The sequence below is a fragment of the Stegostoma tigrinum genome, chromosome 1, assembly GCF_030684315.1.
Source record: "Stegostoma tigrinum isolate sSteTig4 chromosome 1, sSteTig4.hap1, whole genome shotgun sequence".
NCBI lineage: Eukaryota > Metazoa > Chordata > Chondrichthyes > Orectolobiformes > Stegostomatidae > Stegostoma > Stegostoma tigrinum.
In genome coordinates, this window is record NC_081354.1 from 30,686,295 (window position 1) to 30,706,596 (window position 20,302).

General features: G+C 41.3%; 1 long non-coding RNA gene across 1 annotated transcript in view; it reads left to right on the top strand.

The window, feature by feature from the left end:
- Nucleotides 1-3,172: 3,172 nt before the first annotated feature.
- LOC132210539 (uncharacterized) overlaps nt 3,173-20,302 on the top strand; it is a 63,840-nt gene continuing 46,710 nt past the window's right edge. The window contains exon 1 of the long non-coding RNA XR_009446677.1: nt 3,173-3,256. This is a non-coding gene — a long non-coding RNA (uncharacterized LOC132210539). The remainder of the gene's footprint in view (nt 3,257-20,302) is intronic.

Sequence of the window (20,302 nt, forward strand, 5' to 3'; positions counted from 1 at the left end):
AGTCTTTGAGGTGGTTTACTAGGATTTTACCAGATTTGAATGATTAGGATAGTGATTGATTAAGAAAGACTGTTGTTCTTGAAATGTAGAATATTAGGAAGTGGCCTGATATGACCTACAAGTGAGGAATCATGTTGATAGTGTAGTTAGAGAAAAAATATTCTTATCAGCAAGAATCATAAATAACTAGGTTTAAAATTATTTTCTAAAGATAGAGACGGAAAGTGCAGAGCACTGTCTACATCTGGGATCTGATCAACTTGATAAGGCGACAGAAGCTGATTTTTTAAAAGTATTTTGAAAGATAATTGGACAGGAGCTTGAGGAATAGAACATAAGTCAAGCAAATGAAATTAGGCATGGCTGCTTTTTACAAAGCGCTAGCATATGCCCAGTGGGCTGAATGTCCTTCCTCTGTGTTGTACAATTCTAATAATCCTTCTGCAACTTTCAGCCAGACTACAAAACTGGCCTGTGTAATGAGGATATGGAGTGACAAGGGTGTAAGTCTCCCTTGAATTACTATTCAAGTTGGACTTTGAATTAATCATTCACAACATAAAGGTTTTCTATGTATCCGAAGTTAATATTTAAATTGGAAGCATTTCTGTAGCCGTGGTGATTTATTTTAAATAGTTTGCAAGGACCACCTTGGAATCATAATAGGTTTGTGTTTATGATTTTATGATTTGGCAGGTTGGACCATTGCACGTTTTGTTAGCCTTTTCCAGACTGGGGTCTTTTTTAAAGCTTAAAGGAACATCCAGAGCACAGTGTGAGATATTTTTGTTTCGATTTTACTTTGTTTTGCACAATTCTGTGCAGTCTGTATGTGGAGATGCATGATTACAGTCATGCTTCCTGAGAAGGGGCAATATTATAAGCTAGATTACCTTAGTGCAAGGTGTTAGTGATGATTCCAGACCAGAAATGTTGGGATAAATCCTCGAAGAGAACTTGAAGCTTAGTTTTCTTAAACATTGCAAGCTTCCAGAATACACTGTCAGAGGTCTCAGTCTAGGGTTAAAATGATAGTTACCTTAAAGCTGTTAAGGTGTTAGAAAAGGCATTCTGGTGTGAATACTGTGTAAGAGTTGAGGTTTGTCACTATATAAGGGACCTTATTCTCCCTTTTTCAGAATCGGTAAAAGAATGCCTTGGAATTAATCCATTTTACTTTTACTATGTGTTTAAAACTCTTTGAGTTTATGTTATTAGTAAATGGATCGGTTTATTCTATTTTATCTTCATTTCTTTAATAAACTTCTGTTGTTGTGCCAAAACGAAATTTGCAGCACTCTGAATATTTCAGTGAGAAATAACTTTGTTAAAATTAAAACAAACAAAATCTGATCTACCAAGCCATATTTCAGTCTGGGATTTGACTCGTCCAGTAATAACATCAGCTGGGATCATAACAAGTGAGACTGCTACCTTTATACCAGAATGTCATGATGTCATGTAATTGTCTTAAAGGTACAGGCATTTCTGTTCTGGAATGTCCACCATAAGCTAACACACATTTTCCAAAGTTCCAGATATATTTATATTGATCAGCATATTCATTTAAAAACATAATATTTGGATCAGTTACTTCACTAAAATATATAAATGAAAGTCTATATTTCTTTCATATTTCGAAAGTATTCATTTCATTTTTTAAAAAATACGTTTATCTTCACAATTTGGTCTTCCTCACCAGACACTGTCCTGGGATTAAGACAATTTATCCCCATGTCTCTTCTGCTTTTCAGGGAAAGAGGAAATCAAAATTACTGAATGTGATTTATCTGTATTTTCCCTGAGGCTTTGCTTAGATTTGAGAATTCATTGGGGCTGATTTTCCCTCCAGCAGGATTAAACCTGATTCAATTTATATGCCTGTTTTGAAATCTAGTTAATTCACATACTGTGTGTATGCATCATATGTGACAAACATCTCTTATTCAGTACTTGCTTTGACTTTACCATAAATCCATCTTCCACAGCTGAAAGTGGTGATGTTATTTTGTGACTTAGCTGCTTTTGGGAATGCTGAAGTTTGTCATTCAAGAATGGTTTCATGTATTCCCACTGTTGGAGAGTAAAATTATGCAGCATACAGAAAACTATTTAAATAAAAACAAAATACTGCAGATGCTGGAAATCTGAAAGAATAACTGAATTGAAGAAGAGTCAAATTGGACTCACACCATTAGCTCTGTTTCACTCTTCTTAGAAAACGTTAGACCTGCTGAGTTTTTTCGCCACTTTCTGTTTTTAACATGGAAAACTAACATTAGAAGAAGCACTGCAATACATATTGCAGGAAGCTATCAGACATATCCACGTACTGGAACTGTCACTTATGGACTGAAAATATTGCTGAATCGGCTTATTGCACGGTTGAGCTGCTGCATATATATGTTACTCTAATATTCTAATTGACTATGTAAAGATCACAGATAATATATACCGGAAATGAAATGCTAAGGTAATACCATAAGCTGCTGTAGCTGTGAGGAGTTCATGTTTATTTACAGTTTAATGAGGTATTTTTCCCTCCCTATTATTTGAAAATTGCTACTTTCCAGTGGAATTCAGGATACTAATTCCTGTAAAAATCTGGGCAATTAAATTTCCATTGTTTCCTTAGAAATCAAAGAAATTCCTTTTCTGGGTCACTGTATTAAATTTGTGGCAGCTTTTATATGGAATTATTTTCAACTTGACCTCAAAGCTTTTACACTGAAGTAAAATATATCAGGCAATTTAATCCCCTTTTAAATTTAAGTTTGAAAGAGTTTCACTTGAGGAAAATACTAATTTTTACTGGGTTACCCTGCCAAATTCTGGCATGTGGTGGAGATGTAAAGCCCATATTAATGGCCTTATTAACTGACTGCTTCAGCTTACTGTTTCAGCTGGTAATATTTAAACAAAACATTATTATCTTTCAGTATTCCTTAATTTTTACTTTTAAAGATGTACTACAAATATTGACAAAATGGCTTCTTAAAGATTTGTTAACTTTTAGATTTACTAGTTTCATCATTGCTTGAAGTTTTTAATCTTTTGCCCTTTCAATTATAACCAGAAAATTTTCCTATAATTATGAATGGAAAATGTTTTAATATATCCACAGAATCATTTGCTCAAATATGTGACATGTTTGAAGTGATTATAATCAACATGAAGATTTTGGAGTGTATCGTGCTCTCTTGTGCCACTCAGATGTTCAGATGAGGACACATGAATCACAGGGATCTGGTGACAGGTAGATTTCAACTGTGAATTTAATGCACACTGTTAAACCTCATAAAATAACAGAATGCTTGTGGAAAGGGTGGATGCTTATATCTGAGTTTCTTATTAAATCACATAGCTTTGCAATAAAGTTTGATGGAAAGAAGTCATCCAGCCAAATAATTGCCACCCCTCCTCTGCCTTATATCTGCTCAGATCTTCTTGCTTACATTTTGTGTAGTTTACCACCACTTTTCTTTATTTGGCTGGTGAAATTCTTACTTCTGTTAAACAAAGTTGCCACTTTAATTACATTGAGTTTTATTGGGCAGTGAGGGGGTGGGCAGCCTCACAGCACCAGCAACTCAGGTTCAATTCCAGCAGAAGGCAACTGTCTGTGTGGAGTCTGCACTCTCTCCCTGTGTCTGCATGGGTTTCCACTGGGTGCTTCAGTTTCCTCCCACAGTCCAAAGATGTGCAGGCTAGATGCATTGGCCATGCCAAATCGCGTATAGTTACCAGGGGTATGCAAGTTGGGAGTATTAACCATGGGAAATACAGGGATTTAGGGACAGGGTGGATCTGGGTGGGAAGGTCTTCAGAAGGTCAATGTGGATTCGATGGGCCAAATGGCTTGCTTCCACACTGTAGGGACTCAACAGTGATTCTATGTAGTCTTGTGGAAATTGTGTCCACACTCCAGCTTCTCTTCCACCATCATTCTTTCTTGAAACACAAGTTATCTGAGCCTCCACAGACATTGCAATTCTATGCTGTTGGAATTCATGTCCTTATTCTGTTCAATTTTATGCTAAATTGCCTAGTAATATGCTTGGAATCAGCTTCTGCAGAGATTAGAGCACAAATGCACCGCATTGATATTTCCACCAGTCAAACAAAGACAAGCATAATTCAAAGGTGACATCACAGTTGGTGGGTGAGTGGCAGGCAATGTAAGAATAGGTCACTGTAGGAATGTCGTAAAGCTTTTATTTCATATTTCTATTTTATATCACTGTTTGAATAAATTAACTTCATAAACTATTCATGAAACTTTTAAATGCTCTTGTGTATTGTAAGCAAGTGTGGGGTTATCCATTTTAAACCAAAAAGGGATGTATCAGGGTACTTGCTTGAGAGTATGGCATTCAATACAGTTGGATGTCCAAAAAGACTTGGGGCTTCAGGTTCACAGATCTTTAAAATTTCACCAAAAGATGCAGAAAATAATCAAGTAATCTAATGGAATGTTGTCCTTTATATCGAAAGGACTGAAGAAGTTACGCTGTATTTGGATAAAATCCTGGTTAAAGGCACATGGAGTACTGTGAGCAAATCTGGGCACCACACCTTGGAAAGGAAATATTGACCTTGGAAGGAGTACAGTGTAGATTTACAAAAATGATAACTGGACTTCAGGGGTTAAGTTATGAGGAGAGGTTATACAAATTCAGCCTGTTTTCTTTAGAATTTAGAAGGTTAAGGGGTGATCTGATCAAGTCTTCATGATATTAAAAGGAAAAAGCAGGGTAGATAAAGATAACTAATTCTACTGGCTGGGCATTCTCGGGCAACTGTCTGTGTGGAGTTTACACATTCTTCCCGTGTCAGTTTGGGTTTCTACCAGGTGCTCTGCTTTCCTCCCACAGTCCAAAGATGTGCAGGTTAGGTGGATTGGCCATGCTAAATTGCCTGTAGTGTTCAGGGGTGTGTAAGTGAGGGAAATGTGGGGTTGCAGGGAAAGGGTAGGGGGATGGATCTGGACGTGATGGTCTCAGAGAGTCGATGTGGACTTGTTGGGCCCAATGGACTGTTCCTTCACTGTAGGGAATCTATAGGTCTATGAACAAGAGACAATGTCTGAGAATTAGGGTCAGACTGTTCAAAAGCAATATTTGGAAGTGCTTCCGCACAAAGTGTAGTGAATGTTTGGAACACTCTTCCACAAATGGCAGTGAAAGCTGGATCAGTTGTTAATTTTAAATCTGAGATAGATTGTTTTTGTTAGGCAAATGTATTAAGAGATGTGGGCCAAAGACAGGTATATAGAGTTAGGCCCCAGATCAGCCATGATCTCACTGAATGGTCGAACAGACTTGAGGTGCTGAATGGCCTACTTCTGTTCCTAAGTTACTTCACATCCAGCTCAATAATTAGCCCAACTTGCCTCATTTCTTTGCAGATTTATCTCTTCCCCACTTCCACAAGAATTTGGATGGTGTCATTTCCTGACATGAAGATCATGCAGTCACCCAGTTGGGTCTTTATTCAACTCTTTCTTCACCATAATTTCTGTGCTTGTTCCATGAATCGTGTCCTCCCCCTCCAGGCTTTGTTCATCCATGTTGGCATCAGCAACTGACCAGGCTCACCACATCTTCATGGCTTCTTTCAGACCAACTCTCCCACCACAACAGTCCTTCCCTTTGGAGTTAAGGGACATTTACAGCTTGCATGCTTCTACCACGTCACTTTATGTGCAGAAGCATATGTGCGCTCATTCATTTGTACAGGTGCAAATTTTGGCTCTTATCTTCATTCCTTAGCACTCAGTCATTTTGCAGTTATTTGGAGGCTGCTGGCCCCAGTGGCTTGTGTTGAATTTTAGGATAGTCAGGAGATGTAGGCAGCTTGTCATTATTGGGGGATTCAATTAGCCAAAGGGTGGATTCGTTGTTGTCTAGCAGAATCTTATGCCAACGTCAATCTACAGAATTTTCCAGCAGCTTACATAGTAAATATACTCATGTGCTTCAACCAAATAGTCATATCTGAACTTCAAAGGGAACCAGCCCTTAGTCATAGCAAGTAGAACTGTATGTGGGTCCTGCCAGATTCAGACAAAGGACTCATCTGATTCCATTCTAGTGGTTTGGTTGTGTTCATCAGGCACTTGGTCCTATGAGAGTCCAGGAGTGCGTGTCTTTGCAGCCCAAAGATTGTGCCATAGTAAGTTCTGTAGATCACATGCAACTAGACTCAGAAGAATGGGTGGATCAGTTGGGATGTCTTTGGAACATCACCAATCCTTTCCTGTAATGGAACAAAAGGAGAGAGTGAGTATGATGGAAGTGTTTTGGAGAGCTACGAAGAGGAGAGAGTGAGTATGATGGAAGTGTTTTGAAGAGCTACGAAAAGGAGAGAGTGAGTATGATGGAAGTGTTTTGAAGAGCTACGAGGTAAGATTGGAGTTTTTTTTCCTTATAGCAGAGGAAATTGAGAGGAGACATGATTACAATGTATAAAATTATGAGGGGAACAGGTAGGGCAGACCAAAATAAACTTTTCCTCTTGATGGAGGCATCAATGACCAGGCAGCATAGATTTAAAGTAAGTGGGCAGAAGATTTAGAGGAAATGTGAGGAAAACCTTTATCTTCCAGAGGGTGGTGGTTATCTGGAATTCATACCCTGTAAGGGTGATAGAGGCAGAAACCCTCATAAAATTTAAGGAGCATTTACATGCACACTTGAGATATCCAGGCATACAATGTTATGGGCCAAGTGCTGGAAAATGGGATCAGATAGTCAGGTGGTTGTTTTTGACTGGTGCAGACGCAATGGGCCAAATGGCTTTTTTTGTGTTGTATACCTCTAGGACTATGACTGTATGAAACTAAGAACAACTCTTGGCGAGATAGGAGCAGAAAAGCTGGTAAATTGTGTCCAGTGAATGAATAAGTAGCACAGATGGCAGGAAAGATTAGACACTTGGGGGATGAGGTTGGTGAAAACTATTGAATGGATGTAATATTGAGGTATAATCTATGGCCCTTACTCAGATGACTGTGCAGTAACAGAATTGGAGTGAATGAAGGCCATCTGACTGTTAGGTGGAGAAGATGATGGCGGTCCTCGTGGAGTTTAGAAAATCATTAACTGTTAATCTTTTCCCTGCACTGCTGCATGTAACGTTTCACCTGGCACTCTTCACTGACCACGATCTTGGTCCAGGTTGGCTGAATCTGGAGATGCAGTTTTTTTTTGTCAGCCAGTAGTGCTGCCCTCCTCTCCTCTGACAACTCCAGCAGCACCCACAGGGCTTTGTTGATGACCCAAGGAGCTAACTTGCCTTTTGGGGCCATTACTTTCAGGATAATGGCCCAGGGCTTCACTGTGAAGGGCAGTTCCTGGCCAACTGCCTCTCAAGAGATGAACAGTTGAGGTTTAAATAAGGTGTCAGGATTATCTCAAATCCATGGATGTTGCACTTCCACCTCTCCTGCCACATTCTTCTACAAGATGGGTATTGGAGGCTGCTTGCACTATTAGTGAAATGAAAAGCAGAAGTTTGTGTGAAAAATGTTATTATGAATTGTGTCAGATCAAGTGCCATGAATCTCACTGGAGGATGCAATTGTATCCATATGAAGAATAATTAAAGCCATTCACCTCTTTGTGGGTAAATTCAAATCATGAGAAAATACATTGAAGGCCACTGCTACTCAGTGTAGATGGATTATGCACTTCGTATAAATAAATTACAATTGTCTCATGATGAAAGTAATTCTTATTGGATGCACAACATTTCCACCAACCATCCCAAAGAGATCTTGTCGACAGATTCAAATTATTTCAATATTATATTTAAAGCTTTCTTTTATCGTTCTGATAGTGGCTTTAAAACACAGCCTCTTATCTTAAACTTTGGGGCAATGTTCATTGAAAATTAGGTCTATATTTGAAATTTTGAAGTCAATTCTTTGGAATACTTACATGAAATGATAGAAAGGTGGAGTCAAATTTATGAATAGCTTAAATTTTCCAAGCTAATTAGCCGATGGCAATCCTTCACCAAATGAAATGTAACTTTTTTTTTGTTGCAACACTCCAAAGGGACATATGAAGTGTTTAGTGTCGAACGAAATCCCAGTTTCAGTTCATCTTGTCCCTTGATTGAATGGTTCACTGTGGTCTTGTCAAACATTCCCATATGGTCCAAAATCTAAGTCCTAAGTTTTGCTGCTATGCTTGTAAAATTTACTGGAGCATTATTCACTGTTTTATATATAGCTCACAGAGCACAACAGTGCGTTGTGGATGCTGTCCTAAGGTGACAAAAAAACCAGAATTCACTTGGAGATGAAACCTACCACAGTCAAATAGTACTGTGTAAAATACACCAGGAGATGGCTGAAATGCAGTGTTAAAAGCTAACTATTAGATTTCCGGTTTGCTTTCTATGCATGGGCATGTTGATCTGTTTGGAAATTCCATGGATTGATTTAAAACATTGCAATAAAAGCTATGACTCTCTGGGGCAGGAGGGAGGTGGGTGTGGGGCCAGTGTGGGTGGCAGCAAGGTGGGAATGATGAAAACATCAAACTTTTTAAGAGATGGTGGACATAGACTGGCAGCATAAAAATGTTAATGACCGTCTCACTACATACTCTCAGTGGTGAGCATGTTATTGCAGCTTTCAGTAAACATACCTTTTTATTGCATTGCACCATACAAAGGACTCTTGTCTACGAATTTTTAAATTATGAATTTTGTGGAAACAGGAGGCAATGATAGTTTTCTTTACTCATGGTAATTTCAGTACCATATGACTTGGAACCCCATCCTCACACAGAGAAACACATCCACAGATGTAAGATTGGTGCCTGTTGCAAGTTTCGAACTTCAGACCTAGTGTGTTGAATTTATTTACCTCTATTAGCCAGTTAGCTATTGTCATTTGCTCACTATCTCTATGATTTTGGACAAGGGGTTTTTCATTTAAAATAGTGGTCATAGTGATTCCTATCCACCCTCTAAAATTGTGAAGCAATTTAACTACATTAATCTAAAGATTTCAAAGAAATTGCAGGCAGGAAAGGGAAAAAGATTGCATGCATTCCACTACACTAGCAAAGATGTGGAAGTTAATTCATCTTGGCAAATTCTCCATTATGGCTCTGTACTTAATCTCAGGGATAAGGTCCCAAATATAATTGAGTTATGGTCTTTAAAAATATCAAGATAGATTATTTTAAATGTTCATGTGCTTCCATTCTAATGGTACCCAATAGATCTCCTGACTGGCGCAATAATTCCCTTCATGTTCAGTGAGTTTTTATTCCTGGGGGGGAGCATGGATCTTTTCCTGCAAGTAGTCCTAGAATAATGTGGTCATTAATACTGGTTTAGCACTGCTAAGTAAAACGCCTGTGGAAATTGCTGGGGAGGACTCAGAGGACAAGAATTCAGCCTGTGCACTTACCCATAAAATAAAAACATGATTGACCCAAATTTACTGCCTTGGCCTAGATTTTGATGGCCACCTTGAGTTCTGTTCTGTTCTGTTGGGAACCCAGATTTCAGGAATGATAAAGTAGCTGAATGCCACTGTTGGCAAACACTTTTGTGTTCATTGATAATGATGAAAAGAAAAGTAGCTGTTATCTACTCTTATGCTATTTTATTATTAAAGTTAGGTCTATACTACTTGTGATGAGCACTAAAGTTGAAGGAGGATGGTATGGTTGTTCAGTGGTCAGCACTGCTGTCTCACAGTGCCAGGGTTCTGGGTTCGATTCCGCCCTTGGGCGATGGTGTGTGTGGAGTTTGCATGTTCTTCCGATGTCTGAGTGGGTTTTCTCCCAGTGCTCTGGTTTCCTTCCACGAAGATGTGTAAGTTAGGTTGATTGGCCATGGTAACTTGTCCATAGTACCCAGATATGTTTAAGTTAGGTGGATCATTCATGGGAAATGCAGGATTACACGGAGTGAGGTGATGATGGGTCTGTGTGCAATGCTCTGTGGGGATTCAGTGTGGGACTCTATGGGGTGAAGGTCTGTCGGGATTCTATAAACGATAGGCGTAAATTAAACAAAAATTCAAAATGATCTCTAAGGCTAAAACAACACTGGTCAGAAGTCCACAATGTTGGAAACAGATGTTAAAAATTGAAATTGACAAGTAATATTTTGGTTGTCACTCAAGCCCCAGTTTATTTTTTCTGTCACTTTGTGGGTGGTGAGAAAACATTCCTGAAAGTGCTAGAATGAAACTATGGAAGGCAAAAACTGCATTTTCAATAAAAAGGCTTTTTTTTCCAAAGCTAAAACATAACAAAAGCTTGGGAACAAAAGTCATCCTGAGAATTAAGGCTGTATTCCATTTTGTAAATAAGATGAAACCAAAATCTCAAGTCCACAGTTTTGATTAAATCACTGGTATTTAAATATTTTATCCAATAAATTTTATCACAAATTTTTTTAAAAATCCCTGCAATTCAGCTTAATTCCCAAGAGTATTCAGGGATTAATGTTCAATTTACTTTGTTTGGTGCAGTGGAAAATATTTATATTTTTAGCATAGTAAATCAAGTGCTAGTGTAAATTAGAAACAATTAGTTTAATTGGAAAAGATATTATGATCCCAGCACATTGGTATTCTGCCAGCTGAAATGTCATGTCCTACTGGACTGTATTGATTTAAGGCCATATTATCTAACTGAATCTTGATTCAATGTAATCCATGCTCACCAGCCTATCCTACCAGCAGACATTGGAAAGATGTATCATTTTTTCCATGGAGACCTTCTTCTAGACACACATTCTGAATTGTCCTTCAACTAAATTTAATCTTTGCTTCTCTCTTACTATCTTCACTAAAGTGCTCCAGACTGAACTTAACTTTGGACAGAGTGAAGAATGCCAGAGAAGAAACAAAGATAATGCTACTTGCCTACTAAGGAAATGGTGATTATGAATGAACAAACAGTTAATATTCGTTGTAGAAGATTCGTTTTCACTTGTTCCCTTAAAAGGCTAAGTAGTTTCACTTGCTGTCTGGCGGTTCGTCATTACTTACTCCTTTGAGTCCAAAAATCAGCCTGATTATTGTTTTCTTCAATACTTTTACAGCTTAATGTTGCTTTTATTTTTGGTGATCAAAATTGAAAACAATTTTCAATCAGGCCAATATTAAGCTATCTTTCTTTTTGACTTAGGCCTAATTGATCTCGCAATGTAATTTAATGTTCTGTTTATTTAGTTTGTTGCTGCTGTGCAACACTCTGCTCCATAATTTCATCATGCAATTTTTAATGGCAGAGGCATTATTTTTGGGTCCAAGATCGCATTCACATCAGATCTTGGCTGTCACGCTTCAGTTCTGTGCATGCATATGGAGCCCACCCATCAAAACATCGGTGATCTTCACGAAGTACCACATCCAGAGTGGCAGAGCTGCAAGCTGATCTGCACACCATCATCTTGGCCATGAGTTCATCATCAATGAGAAAGGTGAAAGGGTTCATGGCACCTGGGCTCTTCTCCATCACAGGTAAGCAGGAAAGTGTGCCCTGTGAGGGAGGTCGAGTCAGTATTTCGAGTCTCCTATCAGGATACATTACATATGGACAGCAACCTCTCCGCTTCACTGGTCTCCAGTAGCCATGGCGAATGCAGGATCCTGCATGAGGCACGGCGCTTCAGTACAGGGCCTTCCAAACCCATGCCAGGCCTTGGAGCTGCACAATGAGTAGATTGCCTTCACTGTGGCATGCATGCACTGATGCAAGCATTTTAAGACAAGCATATTTTGTCATCAGAATGATAATTAAGCTTGTCACTGCTTAAACAATGATGGTGTACATCCAATGACAATGTGTCACAGTTACTGATAAGGGAGGTTTATGGTGTAATTGCTGCCTTGTCAGGCCTCATTTCCACCCTTGCGACCTGAGTGGATTGTCAGTGTAGTGGTAGTGAGTCAGGTCATCTCCTTGGATGTGTTAGTGAATGTGCAGCGATTGGGAATGGTGATGACATATAATATGAAGGAGGTGATACCATGTCAAAGTGGCAATAAGTTTTAAATAACATATTCATTGATCAAGCATCATTGTTGAAGGAAGCATATGGCCTAGATTGTCTTGAATCTCCCTTGTGCATTTCTCAAATGCTCGTGCCTTTGCTTGCTCTGTTGCCAACCCCCAAACCCACTTGGTCTTCATCAGCTGAAGAATGAGGCTTGTCTAAATCCCTTGGATAAAAGGCCTCCCCTCTCAGCAATACCGCATTAAGGAGATCATGCAGAAGATGAAAATATGAGAAGATCTTGCTGAAGGCAATCATGTGACAAATTGTGATTGTCAAGTTTGAGACTTTGCCATGACTGTCCCTTTTGTTTCTTTTCAAGGATTTTATACCTGGAACAAGAGTCTGAGAACATATACTGTGATGATTCCTCATTCCTGCTGAAGTTGCATAATCAAATAATGTTGGTCTTGCTTTGTACACTGCTGTGCAACCATAACCTTGTGTGCCTTGTTCTGTCTAAGCAGCCTATGATCTGAATGCCCTTGTTTGGTATGTTCTGCCTGTACTGCTCACAAAAACAAAGTTTTCACTCTACTTAGGTACATGTAACTACAATAAATCTAAACATATATTGGTATATGCCAACATGTACCAGCAGAGATCTAAGCTCTTCAGTTGAATATCTAAGATAATAAAGTTTGAAGCTGGATGAACACAGCAGGCTAAGCAGCATCTCAGGAACACAAAAGCTGACCTTTCAGGCCTAGACTCTTCATCAGAGAGGGGGATTGGTTGAGGGTTCTGGAATAAATAGGGAGAGAGGGGGAGGCGGACCGAAGATGGAGAGAAAAGAAGTTAGGTGGAGAGGAGAGTATAGGTGGGGAGGTAGGGAGCGGATAGGTCAGTCCAGGAAAGACGGACATGTCAAGGAGGTGGGATGAGGTTAGTAGGTAGGAAATGGAGGTGCAGCTTGAGGTGGGAGGAAGGGATGGGTGAGAGGAAGAACAGGTTAGGGAGGCAGAGACAGGCTGGGCTGGTTTTGGGATGCAGTGGGTGGAGGGGAAGAGCTGGGCTGGTTGTGTGATGCAGTGGGGGGAGGGGACGAACTGGGCTAGTTTTGGGATGCGGTGGGGGAAGGGGAGATTTTGAAGCTGGTGAAGTCCATGTGAAGTCCATTCGCTTCCACGCTTACTTCTTCAACCGGGAACATAACCCTCCCTCCACCGACCCCTTCACCCGCTTCCAACACAAGTCCTCCTCCTGGACACCACCCCCAGGCCTCCTATCCTCCCTCAACCTCTTCATCTCCAACTGCCGTCGAGACATTAACGGCCTCAACCTCTCCACCCCTCTCACCCACTCCAACCTCTCCCTTGCAGAACGGGCTGCCCTCCACTCCCTCCACTCCAACCCCAACCTCACCATCAAATCTGCAGACAAGGGTGGCCCAGTGTATGGCACACTGACCTCTACATTGCTGAGGCCAAACGCTAACTCTCCGACACCTCCTCCTACCGCCCCCTTGATCATGACCCCGCCCCCGAGCACCAAACCATCATCTCCAGCACCACTCATGACCTCATCACCTCAGGGGACCTCCCACCCACAGCCTTCAATCTTATTATTCCCCAACCCCGCACGGCCCGTTTCTATCTCCTTCCCAAAATCCACAAACCTGCCTGCCCTGGTCGACCCATTGTCTCAGCCTGTTCCTGCCCCACCGAACTCATCTCCACCTATCTGGACTCCATTTTCTCCCCTTTGGTCCAGGAGCTCCCTACCTACATCCGTGACACCACCCACACCCTCCACCTCCTCCAGAACTTCCAATTCCCTGGTCCCCAACACCTCATTTTCACCATGGATGTCCAGTCCCTATACACCTGTATTCCGCATGCAGATGGCCTCAAAGCCCTCCGCTTCTTCCTGTCCCACAGGCCCGACCAGTCCCCCTCCACCGACACCCTCATCCGCCCAGCCAAACCCGTCTCACCCTCAACAACTTCTCTTTCAATTCCTCCCACTTCCTACAGACCAAAGGGGTGGCCATGGGTACCCGCATGGGCCCCAGCTATGCCTGCCTCTTTGTAGGTTACGTGGAACAGTCCCTCTTCCGCACTTACATTTACCCCAAACCCCACCTCTTCCTCCGTTACATTGATGACTGTGTCGGCGCCACCTCTTGCTCCCCAGAGGAGCTCGAACAGTTCATCCACTTCACCAACACCTTCCACCCCAACCTCAAGTTCACCTGGGCCATCTCCAACACATCCCTCACCTTCCTGGACCTCTCAGTCTCCATCTCAGGCAACCAGCTTGTAACTGATGTCCATTTCAAGCCCACCGACTCCCACAGCTACCTAGAATACACCTTCTCCCACCCACCCTCCTGCAAAAATTCCATCCCCTATTCCCAATTCCTCTGCCTCCGCCGCATCTGCTCCCAGGATGAGGCATTCCACTCCCACACATCCCAGATGTCCAAGTTCTTCAAGGACCGCAACTTTCCCCCCACAGTGGTCGAGAACACCTTTGCCCACGTCTCCTGCATTTCCCGCAACACATCCCTCACACCTCGCCCCCACCACAACCACCCAAAGAGGATCCCCCTCGCTCTCACATACCACCCCACCAACCTCCGGATACAATGCATCATCCTCCGACACTTCTGCCATCTACAATCCGACCCCACCACCCAAGACATTTTTCCATCCCCACCCTTGTCTGCTTTCCGGAGAGACCACTCTCTCCATGACTCTCTTGTTCGCTCCACCCTGCCCTCCAACCCCACGACACCCGTCACCTTCCTCTGCAACTGCAGGAAGTGCTACACTTGCCCCCACACCTCCTCCCTCACCCCTATCCCAGGCCCCAAGATGACTTTCCATATTAAGCAGTGGTTCATCTGCACATCTGCCAATGTGGTATACTGCATCGACTGTACCCGGTGTGTCTTCCTCTACATTGGGGAAACCAAGCGGAGGCTTGGGGACCGCTTTGCAGAACACCTCTGCTCGGTTCGCAATAAACAACTGCACCTCCCAGTCGCGAACCATTTCAACTCCCCCTCCCATTCCTCAGAGGACATGTCCATCATGGGCCTCCTGCAGTGCCACAATGATGCCACCTGAAGGTGGCAGGAACAGCAACTCATATTCCACTTGTGAACCCTGCAGCCCAATAGTATCAATGTGGACTTCACCAGCTTCAAAATCTCCCTTCCCCCACTGCATCCCAAAACCAGCCCAGCCTGTCTCTGCCTCCCTAACCTGTTCTTCCTCTCACCCATCCCTTCCTCCCACCCCAAGCCGCACCTCCATTTCCTACCTCCTAACCTCATCCCACCTCCTTGACCTGTCCGTCTTCCCTGGACTGACCTATCCGCTCTCTACCTCCCCACCTATACTCTCCTCTCCACCTATCTTCTTTTCTCTCCATCTTCGGTCCGCCTCCCCCTCTCTCCCTATTTATTCCAGAACCCTCACCTGAACCCCCTCTCTGATGAAGGGTCTGGGCCCGAAATGTCAGTTTTTGTCCTCCTGAGATGCTGCTTAGCCTGCTGTGTTCATCCAGCTTCACACTTTATTATCTTGAATTCTCCAGCATCTCCAGTTCCCATTATCTCAGTTGAATATCTGTTGGGTTTTCACTCACAAAGAAGCATGAACAGAGGCTGATTGCAGGAATAATCACAGAGTAGACACTCTGGGGGCACAGTCCTCTCCAAGTTCAGCTTAACTGGACAGTAATAAAGGGAAATCATTGAAAAGGATTGTAGTAGAGATGATCAACAACTTAGATAGTTACTGACACAGCGGAGAAAGTTAGCTCCAGCAGTAGTGGCTGTGCGTTGCAGGCAAATACAAAAATGTCCTTTATGGGGCAATTTGCTGCCTCTGTGTAACTATAAGCAGTTGTTTCAAATGAAGCCATAGTTTCTGACAACTGGTTTGCAGTATTTGACTAATATGAAGGATAGGATTGTAAGTACTTTACCTGTGATCTTACAATGTGCCACTGATCTTCACTAAGCTCTACCATAGGGTGGCAGGAGTGATTTGGTGCTGACCAGCTTTTAAACCAAATCAGCTACGATCACTGGATTTGCAACACGGTGATCTTAACATATTCAATGATTCTCAAAATTGCTCAGTTGTTTCTGACTACATTTAATAAATAATAGATCTTGGGCACCACGTTTGTAACCTGAATAAAAATTAATAATTTATTATTAAGAATGTAACTTTGTTAGAACACAGATATACTACAAAGCAATCTAATCATATTTACAAACTAAGCTTGATCTTTTTTAAATATAAACCCCCAATCACAAATTGACAAATAGACAAAGCTAAAGGATAAATTACAAAGTGAAAATAAAATAATCATAATTTGCCAGTTCAATGACCATTTCAATGATGAATACTGGGTCTTCATGAAATCCTCTGATGATGTGTTGTATTACAGATATGTGGAATTGCATCTTGCTTGAATTCCACTGGTCAATGCAAACAGCTTCCACATATCACTGAAAACTTTTTCTAATTTCTTACAGACTGAGATTATTTTCTCAGAACATTCAACAAGGTGATAACTGGAAAATGACTGAAGACAGCAAAACCAAAAATAGCTTCCCAGTCTGGTAGCTGTTAAAGCAAAAATGGCCTCCTGTTCAAAACTAAGTCAAAACCAGCTCAATCTTTGTTTTCTCCCTCAGCATCAACGTTCTCTTTAGTTTGCTGGCCATCACTGATATGCTATTTATTGACCAATTCAACATCCAACCAGCTGCCTGTCCCTGAACATAACAACATCTCAATGCTGAATCATCCACAGTGTCCTCAGAACTGTAACTAACCTGCAATATATTTCTAGGCCAGTTCCCAACAGCAAACATTAGTATTTTGTTCTTTCCTTTTTTTCAAAACAAGTTGCTTTTCAAAGTTTAATTCTCAACTGCAACTCACAGTTCCAAACTAAGAATGAGGAAAATAAAAGTGATGGCCTGAACAGAAGCATGTTGCCAAATAGTGACAAAAAATAGTTACACCACTTACATCACTCTCATTTCTCACGCTGTGACTACTTATATCACTCCGATTTCTCACCCTATGGCCATATCTCAGTCAGCACCTGATGTGCCGCCGGTCTTCCTGATGCCTGAGTTGATCCCTGCACATATACTGGTGGAGCTGTCTTTGTTGGGGCCCTCGGGCCATAGGGATGTATTATGCACAAGTATAGGGAGTGTAGGAGATAACTATTAGAATTCAACAACGTTATAAGGGTGAGCTGAAATGTTAGGTTTACTTTTCATATAATGGTATTAAAATGTAACGATCATTTCATCTGGAGGATTTTATTACTTATTTGTCCCAAGCAGAGAATCTGGTGCACACTTGCGTGAGCTTTCTCTCGTGGCTGTACATCAGTTGTACATAGGTGAATTGAAATCCTTTTCACTTGGTGAAAACTGCTGGTTGATCTAGTCATCCTTGGATTGTCATATGTGCATGATGAATGACGTCATGTAACCATGGGAAACCCACCAGAGGCATGGGCTTAAATTCTCCTGGAGGGTTGAGATCCTGACTGCAGTTTCAGTTCTGGAATGGAAAATCATACGTGACTGTGGCAAAACACTGGTTGTGATCTGACCAGAGGGAGTCAATTATGCAGCCTCCTCTGGGATCCCGAGGCAATTAGGGATGGTAATCGGATTCCAATATGGGTGTAGGAGTTTCTGTAGCCTGGCTTCCACATCATGCTTTTTGCTTGTGGAGACCTGAGCTCTGTGATTTAATGCTGAAGGCTGAATAAAAAGCCATACACTGTTTTGGTTCAGGCCTCTTTCCTAATTTCTGGGCTCCAGACAAAAACAGAAGATTCATGTACATAGAAAAATGATACAGTTTCTGCTAATTGACAAGTGTAGACAAACCCACAGGCAGAAAAGAGAATATATTGCAGAGACAGCCGAACACAAGACAGTTGTGTTATCCTTCTCTGCCCTACTTCCAAAGGCACTCTGCAGATTCATAGAGTTCAGCCTTTGGCTGGTTCCTGTTGTTAAAGGCAACATTGGAATATGTCGCCATCCTGACAAACAATTTACCGCACTGTGAGTCTCACGGGGAGATGAAGCATAGACCGGGTGACTGCTTTGCAGAATACCTAATGTATTCTTTATAAAAATTACTGAGAGCTTCTAGTTACCTGCTGCCTTGCCAACACTTCTGCCTCAGGTCTGCTCCAGTGAGGCTCAGTGCAAGCTGGAAGAACAGAACCTCATTTTCCACTTGGAAACTCTGCAGCCTTCAGGATTCAACATCAAGTTCAATAATTTTAGAACCTGAACGCCTCCTTCCATGTCCTTTTCCCAACTCATTATTCCAGGCCCAGCCACAACATGGCTTGTTTTCAGCACAACCAGCCTATCCTCACCTACCCAAGGTCCCCATTATTAGTTTTCGTCCTCCCTGGTTTAATAACAACAATTCCTCTGTCTGCCTAACTGTCCTTCCCTCTCTCTGGGCTCCATCTCCACATATCTGCTCAGGCTCCCAACCCCCTCCCCCAATCAGCATTTCGACCACCTTTTACCTGGCTAATCTCGGTTCTAGAGAATGGGCACCGAACTCAAAATGAGTCCAATACTTCTCTCCACTGATGCTGCCATGCCTGCTGAGTTTTCCCAGCAATTCTGTTTGTTTCAGTTGAAATTCCAGTTACATTGCCTCCAAATGTATCCCATTAACCACTACTAATAATCAACACACGTTAAGCAGGAAGTTAACGTGTATATATTTAAATATACGTGCTTAAATCTTTGGAGATGGTTGCAAATCAGGATTGAGAAATTGTTTTTGCCCCTGGGCCTTACTCCACCCTCCCATCCTAGGAGTTGAAGTATCCTCTTAGAGGAAGAAATCATATTTCAACATGAAGAAATTCAAATAATGTGCCATCAATATCCCCTTCTCAGACACACAACGTGATTGCCCCATGTCTTTACATAGCAATTTCCATGCGTGTGCCATTTGGGAATCACTGAAAATTGAAAGTTCTTCGGATGCTACTGCACTTTTGTTGTGACATAGGTTAGAAAGAATGGAGTATTTGAAAAATGGACTATAAAGATTTAGAAAGTGGAGGCCCTATGTGTGGCCTTTGGTAGACCATGAGGAATCATTTGAAGCTTCAGTTTTCCAATATTTAGTGAGAATAAAACTAAGGGAAAGGAAGCACTAGAAGTTCAACATTCAACTCTTGTTGGCCAAGAAAAGCAATTCTGCCTGCTTTATGCAGCTGTTACTATGTTTAATTCTAAATTATATTTCAGCAGTATGTGAAATATGGCCCATATTTTATAGCAATTGTTATTTTTAGAACAGGATAGTGATTTGAGAAGTAGAAATACATTCAAATTATATTGATATTAAGCAATGAATGCTTAATTCATTACTTCACTGGAAACATAACTCTACACATGTATCTTGTTAAATTCATATCCACAATCATGAATTTTATTCCTCTGACAAATTCAATTTATTTCAGACTTTTTACCAGTCTGATTATTCTAACAGACCTGGTTTATGCACAGAGGCATAGATTAGCATATTGAGCAAGAGTAAACAAACCAACTTTAATATTATTATGTACAGATAATAAGAGTTATGACTGGAATTGATTTATAGCAATTACATTAAAGATGTTACATTGTAACTGAAGTTTTCTTTTAAAAGATGTTGGTGCAAAAAAATTTTTTAAGGTCATTCCAGTTCCTACTACAAACAAGCTGAATATTTGGAACAGCCAGCAACAGCATTTGTGTGGAAGTGGTCCACCAAGTTGGCCATGCTTATGCTTCACAGGATGCTTGGTCTATTGCAGTTTGAACTTATCCCAAGATTTATTGTACCATACAAGTCCACCATAACAGGATAACAACATCCTACACTAATGCAGATTCCTGCCAAGATGCTTTCCACTCTATCAGCAGCGGGGTACCAATAGTCCAACAGATATTTAAAAAGCACTGACATAACTCTACAGCTAGGAGGTAAGAGTAGGCATGTGCATTCAATACTGCCATCACAAGGGATCAGAACCCTTGAAATGTTTCTGCACCTCCACCATCTGGGCTTAAAATGATGTAAAATGTATAGAAACAAAAATTTATGTTCAAAATGTAGTCAAATGAAGCAAGAAGTAAAGGTCTGATTGAAAAGGTTATTTCTGGCTCATATTCAGAGCGAGTGATGATAAAGTAAAACAGGAGGCTAATGAGTTTGCACCAGGAACACTGAATAATCAATGTTAG